We start from the raw sequence: 17,493 nt of genomic DNA, 5'->3' as shown, positions 1-17,493 counted from the left end.
ATACTAATTCACAGATATTTTATTATAAAAAGGTCAGTAAATGATGTATATATTTGTAAATGCTATGAAGTGGGAAAGGGGTAGGATTAAATACGCTTTACTTTTTCCTACTCCTGTAAAGTGAAATGATATGAAACTGTGATGTATTATACTGTAAGTGTGTTCATGTTCCAAATAAACTAAAGAAATAAAGAAAGCACTAGTTTCTTAGACAGACTTGCAAACTCTGTCGTGGTGTAGGCTACAAGATAACGTTAACGTTATCAGACATACAAAAAGGCTCATGTTAACGTTACCGTTAGCCGCTGACTATGTTTAGGTAACGTTAGTCTAGCTAACATTACTGCAGTCCTGGTTGACATAAGAGGTAACGTTACTACAAGTGAGCAGATATGGAAATTAACCGCCAACAGTTAACGTTAGTTACTCACCGGCGTCACCGCCACTGTAGCTGGGACTTGGGCAGCTGGCAGAAGAAGAGGGGCGTTCTTCGTCGTCTCTGCCGCTGCTTCAACACGTGTCGAAGACACAACACGCTTGTCGTGCTTCCTTCCTTACACGAGAGCGAAGCCTGGCAATAATTACATATTGCCGCTTCCTCGTTTTTTTTGGGTGAAATGAAGCCATGCCTTGGAGCTTTTTTTCTGGTCCATTTTTTTCCCATCTGCGCCTAATGACTGAGCTACGTACGTGACGTCATTTCTTGTGATGTCTCACGGGGCATTTCTTGTCGGGACGGGATTCGTTCCCAGGGATTCGAATAAAGAACCAACTCTTTTTCATTACTATAGTGGTCTCGATAACGGGTACCGGTTCTCAAAAAGGGATTTGAGTCTGAGGACTCTGTTCTTTTCTTATCGAACAACCGGGAAAACCAGTTTCGAGCATCATCCCTAGTCACAAGTATCATTGATTGAGTTGAACAGATGGTTTTCTGGGTCAACATCCTATTCAAAGTCATATAATTTATAGTCATGTAGTATATGATGCCAGTAAACGACACCAAAACTTTAAAGGCCTACTGAAATTTTTTTTTCTGTCTTGCCTCTTGGTGAGGGTGGTCGCATTTTTCCCTGCTCCTCCTCCTTCCCGCTTGCTTTCTTGTGTCCTTGTCTTGTCCGAACTTTTTGAAGCCTCTTTTCTTGAGCTGTCCTCAAATCTAAACATCAAAATGAATTTGATCAACTGGACTCTCGACGCAATTGACACAGTCTTTTCGACAAGGAAAAGAGGTTCGGGGGAGCCTGGCTGCCCTGATGGAACCATTGCTGCGGGGTACGTGAGAGATTCCTGGAATACTTGGAGAATCATGTGCCTCTCAGTCCTTTCCATCGAGGACGTGGAAGACATCTACCTATTTGGAGCTGTGATCGCAGGGCATTTGCTGATTGGGCTGGGCATTGCTCTGGTGTATCGTCAAATTCGGAAGACGATGGCAGCCACTCAAGGGGCCAACAGGCTGTTCAACGCAATGGAAGGATTGGGTCGTGCTGTGGGATCACAGACTGGAGCGATTGCTGATTTGAATCGCAAGGTAGATTCCATCTTGATGAAGTTAGAGAAAGAGAAAGAATAAATTGGAATTGTCAGAGCCAGCATACAGAGCAGGAATGTCATTGTTTTGACTGCTCGAAGAAAAAACAACATCTTAATCTACGATTTGACTCCCTCGAATGGCCTTGAGGAACAGGCTGTTTGAAAACACTCCCCTGAGGACTCCTCAAAGATGGACGCTTTTGACCTTTCCCTTCTTTTCAAAAGCACCTGGGTCGGACTCTTGAACTCTTGAACTCTTGGGGCCGGCCTCGGCCCATAAAGACAATTCCAACATCTCACCCAAGTTAATTGGGCATACATGCACGCACACACCCCTCCCCAAATCAACGCCTTCACCACTGCTTAATTCCTCCGGGGTTGTGGGGGCTGAGCAGCGCTCAACAGCAGCTGCCGGCCTCCAAAGTCCTGTTGGATGACTCTGTTGCGAGTTGTTGTGATTACATGTACCATGTTTATGTGTGCCATGCTATGTGAGGTTTTTTTCCTCGGACTCAGTCTGGACCATTCCTGAGGGTCCAGCCTCAGACTGATATTTTTTTTTACTTCCCCCCTTCCCCAATGTCACCTTTTTCCCACCTTTTTAAGGAGCGCCTAAGTGAGGCTGATCCGTTGGCGGTCCCGTCTTGTCTCCCTGTAACGTATGTCTGCTCTTAGCGGGATTGTGCCGAAAATGTAATTTCAGTTCTTATGTGTCTTGTACATGTTAAGAATGGACAAATAAAGCTCTGAATCTGAAATGAATTTTTTTTATTTAAACGGGGATAGCAGATCTATTCTATGTGTCATACTTGATCATTTCGCGATATTGCCATATTTTTGCTGAAAGGATTTAGTATAGAACAACGACGATAAAGATTGCAACTTTTGGTATCTGATAAAAAAAAGGCTTGCCCCTACCGGAAGTAGCGTGACGTAGTCAGTTGAACATATACGCAAAGTTCCCTATTGTTTACAATGATGGCCGCATGAAGTGAGAGAGATTCGGACCGAGAAAGCGACAATTTCCCCATTAATTTGAGCGAGGATGAAAGATTTGTGGATGAGTAAAGTGCAAGTGAAGGACTAGTGGGGAGTTGAAGCTATTCAGATAGGGAAGATGCTGTGAGAGCTGATGATTCCCAGCTGATATTCAGCTGGGAATGACTACAACAGTAAATAAACACAAGACATATATATACTCTATTAGCCACAACACAACCAGGCTTATATTTAATATGCCACAAATTAATCCTGCATAAAAACACCTGCGTGTTTGTTATGCTAGCTCCTAGCTCCTCTGCTAGCTCCTAGCTCCATAGAACACGCCAATACAATTCAAACACCTGATCAACACACACAATCACTCAGCCCAAAAGACCGTTCACCTAACCCAAGGTTCATAAAGCTTATATATTTTTAAAAAGTTACGTACGTGACGCGCACGTACGGTACGGTACGTGTTATGCTAGCTCCTAGCTCCTATGCTAGCTCCTAGCTCCATAGAACACGCCAATACAATTCAAACACCTGATCAACACACACAATCACTCAGCCCAAAAGACCGTTCACCTAACCCAAGGTTCATAAAGCTTATATATTTAAAAAAAGTTACGTACATACGCAAAAAAAAGTTGCGCACATACGGTCAAGCGATCAAATGTTTAGAAGCCAAAGCTGCATACTCACAGTAGCACGTCTGCGTCTTTGTCATCCAAATCAAAGTAATCCTGGTAAGAGTCTGTGTTGTCCCAGTTCTCTACAGGCGTCTGTGTATCGAAGTCAAAAGTCCTCCTGGTTAGAGTCTCTGTTATCCGAGTTCTTCCATCTTGACTACATCTGTCGGGAATGTAAACAAAGAAGCGCCGGCTGTGTACTGTTGTGGCTGACTACGTTCGAAAAATACGTCCATTTTGCACCGACAACTTTCTTCTTTGCTTGCTCAGCTTCCTTCTCTATAATGCAATGAACATAATTGAAACAGATTCACGAACACAGATGTCCAGAATACTGTGGAATTATGAAATGAAAACAGAGCTTTTTCGTATTGGCTTCAATGTGGAAGGCATACCCGTGTTCGCCGGTCTACGTCACGCGCATACGTCATCCTCAGAGGCGTTTCGAACCGGAAGTTTAGCGGCAAATTTAAAATGTCACTTTATAAGTTAACCCGGCCGTATTGGCATGTGTTATAATGTTAAGATTTCATCATTGATATATAAACTATCAGACTGCGTGGTCGGTAGTAGTGGCTTTCAGTAGGCCTTTAAATGTTCCATTGAGAATACAGAACATTACACACGGCGCTCAAAAATCTTATCAAAATGTTTTAGTACGACTTTGGTAAGCTACGAAGCCGCACCGCTTGATGAATTGTACTGTGCTTCAACATAGGAGTATTATTATGGTGTGTGTATAAGGTAAGACATATTATCTGGCGTTTTGTTTCGCAATATTATGGAAAAGCAACTTTTCTTACCTTCTGGTACCTGCTGATGTGTATTTGGGATCTGCATAAGTCCTGAAACATCAGTGTGTGACCTCACCTTCCCAGCCTTCCCACCTTCCCAGAAGAGTTGAATCTGTAATAGCTGCAAAAGGTGGACCCACATCATATTGAACCCTATGGGTTAGGAATGGGATGGCACTTCAAGTTCATATGTGAGTCAAAGCAGGTGGCCAAATACTTTTGGCAATATAGTGTATGCGGCTGCGCAGTGATCAGCTTTGCCGGCGATCCCAAAGATAATTTCCCAGGAAATGTATTTTAATTTCAGCCCTGCCGATGCAAAAGCGCCAGAAAAAAACTAGACTCGCCAAGATTTTGAAACCACAATACCGCGGTATCTAAAATAACATATGTATACTGCGGCGTGGCACAGATGGTAGAGTGACCATGCCAGCAACTTGACGGTTCCAGGTTCCATTCCTGCGTCCACCACCCTAGTCACTGTTGTGTCCTTTGGCAAGAAACTTCACCCTTGCCCAAGGACCTTGATGGGTCGTGGTTAGCACCTGGCATGGCAGCTTCCGCCATTCAGTGTGTGAATATGATGTCAGGTATTGTATATAAATGCAAACCATGTACCATTATAGCCATTATATACCTTATGTCTTTAAAGTGTGCATCCTAAAATATGGACTTTTATTAATGTTTAAATAGTTTCTTATGGGAAAGTCTGCTTTACTGTACAAACTTTTTGGTGTCGGAACCTTGTTCGAGAAGTAATTAAGTTTGTAAATCAAGGTTCCTCTTTATTCTTTGAGGGGCCTCATTTATTAATAGCTGTTTTGGTTTTATGTTCTTTAGGACAAATGTAGGCACTGAGGAAGCCCCCTTTCTGTTCTAGTAGCGCATAAAGCAAGGTTTAGAGTTTTGGTGGTACAATAGATACTCATGTTTTGAAATTAATTAATAACCGTGTAACTAATCGTGATTCCAATATCAATCAAAACAATAGTGATTATCATTTTTGCCACAATCGTCCAGTTCTAGAATTGACTACAAATAGGGATGGTTACCGTTCAAATTTGAGCCGATACGGTACAACTTTCTGGTACCTGGGACTCAATACTCAAAAGTAGCAATTTTCGGTACTTTTGTGTATGTTAATAAATAATAATTGTTTTTGATGATAAAATACAAATTGTTCTTGCAACATTTAAAAATGAGCTGAACATGATCTTGTTTTATTGTGACATTTCTGAGTCTCAATTATAGTTGCAAGTCCAAGACGTTAGATGGCACGAGTGTATAGTTCAGGTGTCGGCAACCCAAAATGTTCAAAGAGCCATATTGGACCAAAAATACAAAAAACAAATCTGTCAGGAGCCGCAAAAAAATAAAAGCCTTTTCTAAGTCTTATAATGAAAGCAACACATGATGGAAGTGTCTATATTATACTATCAAAAAGTTTCATATACAGTATGTGTTATAATGAAGGCAACACATGATGGAAGTGTCTATATTAGCTATATTAGCCTACTATCAAAATGACTTTAAAAGCCTTATATAAGTGTTATAATGAAGACAACACATGATGTAAGTGTCTATAGTGGCTATATTAGCCTACTATCAAAATGACTTTAAAAGTATTATATAAGTGTTGTAATGAAGACAACACATGATGTCAGTGTCTATAGTAGCTATATTAGCCTACTATCAAAATGACTTTAAAAGCCTTATATAAGTGTTATAATGAAGACAACACATGATGTAAGTGTCTATAGTAGCTATATTAGCCTACTATCAAAATGACTTTAAAAGCCTTATATAAGTGTTATAATGAAGACAACACATGATGTAAGTGTCTATAGTAGCTATATTAGCCTACTATCAAAATGACTTTAAAAGTATTATATAAGTGTTATAATGAAGACAACACATGATGTCAGTGTCTATATTAGCTATATTAGCCTACTATCAAAATTACTTTAAAAGTCTTACATAAGTGTTATAATGAAGACAACACATGCTATAAGTGTCTATATTAGCCTACTATCAAAATGACTTTAAAAGTCTTATATAAGTGTTGTAATGAAGGCAACAGATGATGTAAGTGTCTCTATTAGTTACATTAGCCTACTATCAAAATGACTTTAAAAGTCTTATATAAGTGTTATATATATATATATATATATATATATATATATATATATATATATATAATGAAGACATTAAAAAGTTATATTAGCTATAGTTATATTAGCCTACTATCAAAATGACTTTAAAAGTCTTATATGAGTGTTATAATGAAGACAACACATGATGTAAGTGTCTATATTAGTTATATTAGCCTACTATCAAAATTACTTTAAAAGTCTTATATAAGTGTTATAAGGAAGGCAACACATGATGTAAGTGTCTATATTAGCTATATTAGACTGCAAGCTCCTATATGTGAGGCGTGTGCTGTATTTGGATTTGATGTTGTTCTTGTTTGACAGAATCTGCTTTCACGGGTATTTGTTTTGTTTGCAACAGCCACCTGTGTGCTAAAAGAAACGTGTGTCGCAAATCTTTGTAGACGGAAATGTTCAAATGTAATATTTATTCTACACATTTTTAAACACTGGAAAATAGTCGTTCTGTGGCAGCATCGGAGAAAGTTAGACATGTAAACCAGGGGTGCCCACACTTTTTCAGCAGGCGTGCTACTTATCAAATGACCAAGTTGATGTGATCTACCTCATATACACACACAAAAATCCCTCCTTTTTGTGACCACACTAATTTTGATAGATTTCACCACCAGGGGTGCAAATGAGACATTCTCTATTTGATGCAATGTTATTGGGACCATGCCATACCATACCATACCAACTTTATGATTTATGTCATCACTTGTTCACACCTCCTCATATGGAAGATACTTTTCCTTCTTGATGTCTCAAGAAGGGTAGAAATACAAGGATACACACACACGCACACACGCACACACGCACACACACACATGTTAGTGTATTACCTTTTTCTAATGACTTGCATTGCTTGTAATCAGACAGGATTCCCAGTAGAGCCGAGCCCTGGTATAGTTTCTGTGTTGCCAAGTTCAGGCTTTGCTATTTAGTCTATAGTCGGGCCAACAAAGCGTTACTACTGTAAGTATTGTACTTATGACATACTCGCTGTATGGTTGTAACATCAGTTGTATTTTTCATTGAAAACATTTGGAGGTGTTGAAATCGCCATGTTATATTGCTAATGCTAATCAGTAGCAAAGCCAATGTATATTATCATCAATCTTGCTCATTTTTTGAAAGGTTGAGCCCTACTTTACTTAGACTATGTTGCAGCGTTTTTGGGGTCAATTTCTTTGTTAGTAGGGATGTCCGATAATGGCTTTTTTGCTGATATCTGATATTCCGATATTGTCCAACTCTTAATTACCGATTCCGATATCAACCGATACCGATGTATACAGTCGTGGAATTAACACATTATTATTACGCCTAATTTTGTTGTGATGCCCCGCTGGATGCATTAAACAATCTAACAAGGTTTTCCAAAATAAATCAACTCAAGTTATGGGAAAAAAGTGCCAACATTGCACTGCCATATTTATTATTGAAGTCACAAAGTGCAGAATTTTTTTTTAACATGCCTCAAAACAGCAGCTTGGAATTTGGGACATGCTCTCCCTGAGATAGCATGAGGAGGTTGATGTGGGCGGGGTTGGGGGGGCGGGGTCGAGGTGTGGGGGGGGGGGTAGCGGGGGGTGTATATTGTAGCGTCCCGGAAGAGTTAGTGCTGCAAGGGGTTCTGGGTATTTGTTATGTTGTGTTATTTTGTGTTTATGTTGTGTTTATGTTGTGTTTATGTTGTGTTACGGTGCAGATGTTCTCCCCAAATGTGTTTGTCATTCTTTTTTGGTGTGGGTTCACAGTGTGGCGCATATTTGTAACAGTGTTAAAGTTGTTTATACGGTCACTCTCAGTGTGACCTGTATGGCTGTTGACCAAGTATGCATGCATTCACTTGTGTGTGTGTGTAAAGCCGCATATATTATGTGACTGGGCCGGCACGCAAAGGCAGTGCTTTTAATGTTTATTGGCACACTGTACTTCTCCCTACGTCCGTGTACACAGCAGCGTTTTAAAAAGTCATACATTTTACTTTTTGAAACCGATACCGATAATTTTGTAACCGATACCGATAATTTCCGATATTACATTTTAAAGCATTTATCGGCCGATAATATCGGCAGTCCGATATTATTGGACATCTCTAGTTGTAACATCAGTTGTATTTTTCATTGAAAACATTTGGAGGCGTTGAAATCGCCATGTCATATTGCTAATGCTAATCAGTAGCAAAGCCAATGTATATTATCATCAATCTTGCACATTTTTTGAAAGGTTGAGCCCTAATTTACTTAGGTCCGGTGGCCATGGATGAAGTGCTGGCTGTCCAGAGCCGGGACCCCGGGTGGACCACTAGCCTGTGCATCGGTTGGGGACATCTCTGCGCTGCTGACCCGTCTCCGCTCGGGATGGTTTCCTGTTGGCCCCGCTGTGGACTGGACTCCCGCTGATGTGTTGGATCCACTGTGGACTGGACTTTCACAATGTTATGTCAGACCCACTCGACATCCGTTGCTTTCGGTCTCCCCTAGAGGGGGGGGGTTACCCACATATGCGGTCCTCTCCAAGGTTTCTCATAGTCATTCACCGACGTCCCACTGGGGTGAGTTTTTCCTTGCCCGTATGTGGGCTCTGTACCGAGGATGTCGTTGTGGCTTGTACAGCCCTTTGAGACACTTGTGATTTAGGGCTATATAAATAAACATTGATTGATTGATTGATAGACTATGTTAGAGCGTTTTTGGGGTCAATTTCTTTGTTAGCATTGAAAATGTCATCATTACCTGAAGGTAGTTTGGCTGAGTCCACTCTCAGTGCTGCTGGAGTGCCAAAGTGTTAAAACATCACATGCAGCCTAGATACCAAAACAGGGCACTGTTGGATTTTAGGTGAATCAGCACACGGTACGACCCGCAGGACCTGGCTCCTGATACAGGGAACTGGAGTTTGAATCCCAGTCATGGAGAATTGGGACATCCATGTTGGTCCCTAGGCAAACACTACTGCCCCCTACAGCTTAACCATTGGATCACAGCTTGGAACCTTATGATAGAGCCAACATATGCACAAATGGAGGGAAAACAAACTGTCGTAGGTTAAACAAAAATGTTTTGATTCTCCTCATGTCTCTGGCAAAAATCGCAAGTACAGTAAGTGTGCAAACAATGCTTAGTTTAGTTTCCATTTTCACTATGTCATCGACTACTTCGAAAGTCAGCAAGTGGGAGGGGAGTGTAGATAAGTGGCTTGCACTGTCATGTCCCATTTGGACTTTTCTCAAGTGTAGCGGTCAGGTGTCCCAATTGCTTGGATTCTACTGACGTCATTAAATATTCTATGTGGTCAAGCAAAGGCTACTAGGCGCCGTTGAACCTTTCTCTAAGAAAAAAATGCCCGAAGCTTGTGTTGTTTTTGGCTGTACGCATCGTTCAAATCGCAAAAAGGATCAACATTTCTTCAGAGTTCCTCAAGAGGTAATCAAAAAGGGCGTGCAGAGGGCAAGATTTTTGGAAACAACGTTGAGAAAAGCAACACACTCCGGTCCAAAGGAGCAGAGTCCAATAATGCATGAGTTTGCAGTGATCACTTTGTTAAAGGTTTGTTTGATATACTTTAAACGTTTATTATTTCTCTTTTAAGTATTATTTTGAAGTTTTTTGTATTTCTTAAACAAGTGTTTGCTACAAGTGGAAAGCACCATGTCTAAATAAAAGAAAGCAAACGTGTGCAAAACCTACAAGATTTAAGCTTTTACCAAAGGCAACGATAATAAATGAATCTTTTAGCACATAAACAATGTTGACATCTATAGTTATATTTTGATAAACAATCATAAATGAATATTTCAGCACATACACAATGTTGACATCTATAGTTATATTTTGATAAACAATCATAAATGAATCTTTCAGCACATGCACAATGTTGACATCTATAGTTATATTTTGATAATCATGAATTAATCTTTCAGCACATACACAATGTTGACATCTATAGTTATATTTTGATAATCATGAATTAATCTTTCAGCACATACACAATGTTGACATCTATACTTATATTTTGATAAACAATCATGAATGAAGCTTTCAGCACATACACAATGTTGACATTTATAGTTATATTTTGATAAACAATCATAAATGAATCTTTCAGCACATGCACGATGTTGACATCTATAGTTATATTTTGATAAACAATCATAAATGAATCTTTCAGCACATGCACGATGTTGACATCTATAGTTATATTTTGATAAACAATCATAAATGAATCTTTCAGCACATGCACGATGTTGACATCTATAGTTATATTTTGATAAACAATCATAAATGAGTCTTTCAGCACATGCACGATGTTGACATCTATAGTTATATTTTGATAAACAATCATAAATGAATCTTTCAGCACATACACAATGTTGACATCTATAGTTATATTTTGATAATCATGAATTAATCTTTCAGCACATACACAATGTTGACATCTATACTTATATTTTGATAAACAATCATGAATGAAGCTTTCAGCACATACACAATGTTGACATTTATAGTTATATTTTGATAAACAATCATAAATTAATCTTTCAGCACATACACAATGTTGACATCTATAGTTATATTTTGATAAACAATCATAAATGAGTCTATCAGCACATACACAATGTTGACATTTATAGTTATATTTTGATAAACAATCATAAATGAATCTTTCAGCACATACACAATGTTGACATTTATAGTTATATTTTGATAAACAATCATAAATTAATCTTTCAGCACATACACAATGTTGACATCTATAGTTATATTTTGATAAACAATCATAAATGAGTCTTTCAGCACATACACAATGTTGACATCAGTAGTTACAGTATAAGTTGATAAAGACGGGGACACACATGCTATTCGTAATCGATGTGTGCAACAGCAACAACAAACATTGCAACTTATCGCGAAGTTAAATCATGAAATGCAACCTGACCCGAGCAACATTTATGTATATTTTTGCTGTCCAACAGCCATCTTGGCTTGGTTGACCATCACTTCCGGGAAGAAGTCACATGACGGAATACATGCCATAGGTTTGTTATTATACAGTGTCATGTTTGTTTTTGTATTATTTTATTTTGAGTTAGAAGAGCGTGATGTGCATTGTTCCGTTCCCGTCAAAAAATAAGGGCTTGTCATGATCGTGGCCCGGATCATGTTTTGTTTAGTCATGTTCTGTTAGTTTTGGACTCCCTCAGTTCCTGTTTTGTGCACCCCTGGGTTTGTTTTGGTTACCACGGGTACTGATTGGGTTCAGTGTTTGGCACGCTCACCTGCTGCCGAGCACTAATCAGAGAGCTATTTAGTCACGTTTCTTGCCACGCTCAGGCTAGCTTCGTTGTTTGCTACGTGCAACAGTTTACATTGAGTAATTCCTGTTTCCTGGTTTATGATTCCTGTGCTAAGTGGCTACCTTAGCTTCCTGTGCGATTGGCACATTTTCCTTTTGTTTGTTCCCTGTTTCTTTGTATGGTGTATGATTTATGACAAATAAATCATATCCTACCTTCACACTTTCCTCCGGAGTGGTCCGTCTACATCCCGGGAGAACGACCCCGCGGTAACATGCTGCCCCCACGTGACAGAACGAAGCCAGCCTGAGCTTGGCGAGAAACGTGAATAAATAGCTCTCTGATTAGTGCTCGGCATTAGGTGAGCGTGCCGAACACTAACCAGAGGCAGGTGAACCCAATCAGTACCCACGGTAACCAAAACAAACCCAGAGGTGCACAAAACAGGAACTGAGGGAGTCCAAAAACTAACAGAACATGACTAAACAAAACATGATCCGGGCCATGGATCATGACAGGGCTGCTGTGACTTTAGTTAAAAAACCCCAAACCAGTGAAGTTGGCACGTTGTGTAAATCGTAGGATGGGGCGAGGGTCACCACTTTGTGAACAAATGGCTGAGCAAATTGTCCAACAGTTTAAGAACAACATTTCTCAACCAGCTAATGAAAGGAATTTAGGGATTTCACCATATACGGTCCGTAATATCATCAAAAGGTTCAAAGAATCTGGAAAAATCACTGCACGTAAGCAAGTACCGTATTTTTCGAATTATAAGTCACAGTTTTTTTCATAGTTTGGCCGGGGGTGCGAATTATACTCTGGAGCGATTTATGTGTGAAATTATTAACACATTACCGTAAAATATCAAATCATATTATTGATCTCATTCACGTAAGAGACTAGGCGTATATCAGCAATCGTCACACACACACACATCAACCAATAAAAATTCGGAGGGGGCGGGTCATGGCAGAAGTGCTTTGTGAAAAAAAAGATGCTACCTGCTACTACTTCCGTACCTATGAAAATTGATCATTTCAACATTGGCGGTAACTTATAAAAACTGAAAAGGGCTGAACAAAAATGGCACCGAAAAGAAAATCATATACTGCAGGTTACAAGCTGGACGTAGTGAAATATGCAGCAGAAAACGGCAATCGTACACTTATTCAGCCTGTTGTTCTTTATTTATTTTAAATTGCCTTTCAAATGTCTATTCTTGGTGTTGGATTTTATCAAATAAATTTCCCCACAAAAATGCAACTTATATGTTTTTTTCCTTCTTTATTATGCATTTTTGGCCAGTGCGATTTGTACTCCGGAGCGATTTATAATCCGAAAAATACGGTACCAGTTCAAACATTAAATATCTTGTCTTTGCAGTTTTTTCAATTGAATATAAGTTGAAAAGGATTTGCAAATAATTGTAATCTGTTTTTATTTACCATTTACACACCATGCCAACTTCACTGGTTTTGGGGTTTGTAAAAAAACAACAACAACAAGCTGAATCACATTAAAAAAAACGAAGGAAAAACAGGGTTTACCAAAAAAGGGCATGTCCCTTTTAAGGCTGCAGAGGGCTGAACATGCTGGCATGAATGTTTATCATCTCAGAGTCTTTTTTTTATATATGAGCTGCTTCCACTCCAGACTTTTTCTTTTCCATCAAAATGTGTGATGCAAAGTCTGAGCATTCCTATGTGCAGTCAGGGAGCTGATTGAGGTCAATCTGTGATTTGCAGCTTTGGCCCCCTGGGGGAGCAGCTATGCTATCACCGCAGGCTTTACAGCCCCTTGTGGTGTTCATATCTTCCCTTTTTCTTAACGTCACAGCACAATACTTGCTGCAGTGCCGCTATTTCTAAGGTATCATAGCAGTTTGCAAGTCTCTTTGCGTCATCTACTCTAGTTTCTACTGGATAGGATACGAGGTATTGATGCCACACTGGAAATAAAACAATATATACTCTACAGAAATGCAGTCCATATATTGCAAGAACAAATACAATCTTTATTTGACTAGAATAAAGTCATAAAAAAAATATTTATTGAGGTCTGGCCGCCACAAATACTTGGAAATAAAGTATTTCATCTTGCAAAATGTATTTGTTCTTTCAATTTTGATAGAAAATTGCATGTACTGCATGCTACTTATTAGGGATGGGCGATACCACACTTTTAGGATTCGATACGATACCGATACTTTTTCTTGCATTTTCATCGATACAGATACCGATACCGATACCAATAATTTCTTATTTTGCAATTTTTTGTCAGTCAAAAATATTATTACTATTGTTATTATTTAAGACAAATCACAAGACAAATACAGACCATTTATACCACATTTATTACATAATAAAAGTAAAATTAAAATAAATAACATAAATATGAAAAATAAATTAAATATTATATATAATAATAACTATATATTATACATAACAATAATTAAATATTAGGGCTTTCCAATTAACAGTCAAATCCGAATTGCAAGAAGCTGCAGTTATTTTTTAAAGTTTGTGATATAATTAGCAATTAATGAAATATGAAATAGGCTAATGTTTTCGAAATGTAAGAAATCATGTTGCAGATTAAAACCAAAATCACATTCAATCATATATTCAAGATTTTCTTGGAAAAAAATAAAACTGTAATGCAAAGATGAAGAATCTCCAAATTGTATCTCTTTCTTATCTTGTTTTAAATACTCAAGCAATTTTCAACTAACAGTAAATTCCCATGTGTGGAAATTATTTGAATTTAGGATAATCATTTAAACAAAAATATGCAGTAAACATTACTAAAAAAAAAAAAAAACAATGCCTGTTTTAAGTCAACAATTGGACAACACTGGATATGCCTGGCTGCATCGCTGTCGGCTGGCTGTGTGTGTGTTGCACGTTGACGACGCTCATTCGCTGTCTCCTGTCACGTGACTGGGCCAGCTCTATACTCTGCCAGGTACAGGGGTGTCCCAGCACATAGTAAGTTAAGTAAGTCATCAAAAACATCTGAAAGTGATGCTTGCACCCCCCACACGCCGTTTTTTGGTTTATATCGATACTTTTTTCAGAAAAGTGATGCCAAATGAGTAGCGTGTGAGTATCGATATATCGATACCACAGGATCGATACGCACATCCCTACTACTTATATACAAAACCCAAAACCAGTGAAGTTGTCACGTTGTGTAAATTGTAGATAAAAACAGAATACAATGATTTGCAAATCCTTTTCAACTTATATTCAATTGGATCGACTGCAAAGATAAGATATTTAATGTTCACACTGGAAAACTTTGTTATTTTTTGCAAATATTAGCTCCTTTGTAATTTGATGCCTACAGCATGTTTCAAAAAAGCTGGCACAAGTGGCAAAAAAGACTGAGAAAGTTGAGGAATGCTCATCAAAGACTTATTTGGAACATCCCACAGATGAACGGGCTAATTGGGAACAGGTGGGTGCCATGATTGGGTATAAAAACAGCTTCCATGAAATTGTCATGCATTTGTCAACAAATGCGTGAGCAAATTGTTTAAGAACAACATTTCTCAACCAGCTATTGCAAGGAATTTAGGGATTTCACCATCTACGGTCCGTAATTGAAGTGAAGTGAATTATATTTATATAGCGCTTTTCTCTAGTGACTCAAAGCGCTTTACATAGTGAAACCCAATATCTAAGTTACTTTTAAACTAGTGTGGGTGGCACTGGGAGCAGGTGGGTAAAGTGTCTTGCCCAAGGACACAACGGCAGTGACTAGGATGGCGGAAGCGGTGATCGAACCTGGAACCCTCAAGTTGCTGGCGCGGCCACTCTACCAACCGAGCTATACCGCCCCAATAATCGCCCCAATAATCGCCCCAATAATCTACTATCATCAAAAGGTTCAGAGAATCTGGAGAAATCACTGCATGTAAGCGATGATATTACAGACCTTGGATCCCTCAGGCGGTACTGCATCAAAAAGTGACATCAGTGTGTAAAGGATATCACCACATGGGCTCAGGAACTCTTCAGAAAACCACTGTCAGTAACTACAGTTGGTCGCTACATCTGTAAGTGCAAGTTAAAACTCTACTATGCAAAGCCAAAGCCATTTATCAACAACACCCAGAAACGCTTCACCGGGCCCGAGCTCATCTAAGATGGACTGATGCAAAGTGGAAAAGTATTCTGCAACTTCTCCTCACTCCAAGCAGCAATGCGTTCGCTCCAATGGTGTCATCTCTCACGCCGATTGAAGGTCAAATTGTCTTGTCTTGTCCGGAGAAAGACTAGGTAAGGCTTCCTGTTCATGCAAGTTTACTTCCTGGTGACATCTTTGTCTGTTTCGATTTGACACCGTGACGTATATATCGATAACTCAGCACAGCCATTATGTTCAATGTGAATACTGAATCTTAGTAGTTTAGACCAGTGTTTTTCAACCTTTTTTGGAGCCAAGGCACATTTTTTGCGTTGAAAAAATGTGGAGGCACACCACCAGCAGAAATCATAAAAAAACGAAACTCAGTTGACAGTAAAAAGTCGTTGTCACAATTGTTGGATATTTAAACTATAACCAACCATGCATCAATATAGCTCTTGTCTCAAAGTAGGTGTATTGTCACCACCTGTCACATCACACCCTGACTTATTTGGAGTTTTTTGCTGTTTTTCTGTGTGTAGTGTTTTAGTTCTTGTTTTGCGCTCCAATTTTGGTGGCTTTTCCCGTTTTTTTGGTATTTTCCTGTAGCAGTTTCATGTCTTCCTTTGAGCGATATTTCGCGCATCTACTTTGTTTTAGCAATCAAGAATATTTCAGTTGTTATTATCCTTCTTTGTAGGGACATTGTTGATTGTCATGTCATGTTCGGATGTACATTGTGGATGCCGTCTTTGCTCCACAGTAAGTCTTTGCTGTCGTCCAACATTCTGTTTTTGTTTACTTTGTAGCCAGTTCAGTTTTAGTTTCGTTCTGCAGAGCCTTCCCTAAGCTTCAATGCCTTTTCTTAGGGGCATTCACCTATTGTTTATTTTTGGTTTAAGCATTAGACACCTTTTTACCTGCACGCTGCCTCCCGCTGTTTCCGACATCTACAAAGCAATTAGCTACCTGCTGCCACCTACTGATATGGTAGAGTATTAAACGGTTACTCTGCCGAGCTCTAGACAGCACCGACACTCAACAACAACACATAATTTGCAGACTATAATTACTGGTTTGCAAAAAATATTTTTAACCTAAATAGGTGAAATTAGATAATCTCCCACGGAAAAACACTGGTTTAGACCGTAATGTGTTTTTACAAGTTTAAATTGGGGTATGGCGTTTTTAAATGGGAAGCGACGTCAATGTCTCTTGTTTTTATGTTAGCATTTAAGACAGCGAGCGAAAATAACGCTCCTCGGTCCATACTTTTACGAACGTATAGTTATTAATCACGCTTTTTCAATCATTCTAATTCAATAGGGTAATACTAACCATGGGGAGTTGTACAGTAGCTATCATTACACAGTCTATGTGCATTTAGTACAAATGCTTGCAGCTGCTAAACTTGTATAAGGGTGATTATGGCGATTATCGCTGCTGGAAAAGTTATCGTATTTGTTATCATTTATCTTTCGATTAATTGACTTATCGAATATCGGCCCAGGTGGAATTGCACAAAGACATGATTCATAAACAATTAACACAATCCTCAATGAGGCCTTTCTCTCATGTCGTCCTAAGGCCCCGTTTACACTAAGGATATCCAGGGTAAATCCCACCTAACCTTATCCGTGTCCACACACAACAATGCCACCGTTTTTTTATCACATCCACGGGAGCCCGCATTCTAGTTGTCTCTCCTTCGACAAACGGACAAAGTTTTTCGCTAAGTAGAATCACACCTGACCTGGACATTGGAGAGTTCTCTTGCCGTCTGAGAAGTGTTGTATCCCAAATAGCTGCAATCGTTCTCTTAAGGTATTCATGTGTGATTTCCACAAGCGTCTGTACAGACGGAAGGAGAAACTCGGGCATGTCTGGATGACTCGTCT

At 39.1% G+C, this 17,493-nt stretch overlaps 1 protein-coding gene across 2 annotated transcripts in view; it reads left to right on the top strand.

The window, feature by feature from the left end:
- Positions 1–17,493, top strand: part of ppp1r16b (protein phosphatase 1, regulatory subunit 16B) — a 209,306-nt gene that overhangs the window by 66,892 nt on the left and 124,921 nt on the right. Inside the window, exon 1 of one of the 2 annotated variants that reach the window (XM_062038230.1) lies at positions 9,648–9,713. The exons of the other annotated variant lie outside the window; for it this stretch is intronic. The gene's annotated coding sequence lies outside the window, so the exon portion shown is untranslated. Of the gene's footprint in view, positions 1–9,647; positions 9,714–17,493 lie in introns of those variants that run through there. 2 annotated transcript variants of the gene reach the window in all.

Source organism: Entelurus aequoreus, linkage group LG26 (assembly GCF_033978785.1).
Source record: "Entelurus aequoreus isolate RoL-2023_Sb linkage group LG26, RoL_Eaeq_v1.1, whole genome shotgun sequence".
Taxonomy (NCBI): Eukaryota; Metazoa; Chordata; class Actinopteri; order Syngnathiformes; family Syngnathidae; genus Entelurus; species Entelurus aequoreus.
The sequence above is the reverse complement of the archived record's forward strand: the minus strand, read 5'-3'. Positions and strand labels throughout refer to the sequence as shown.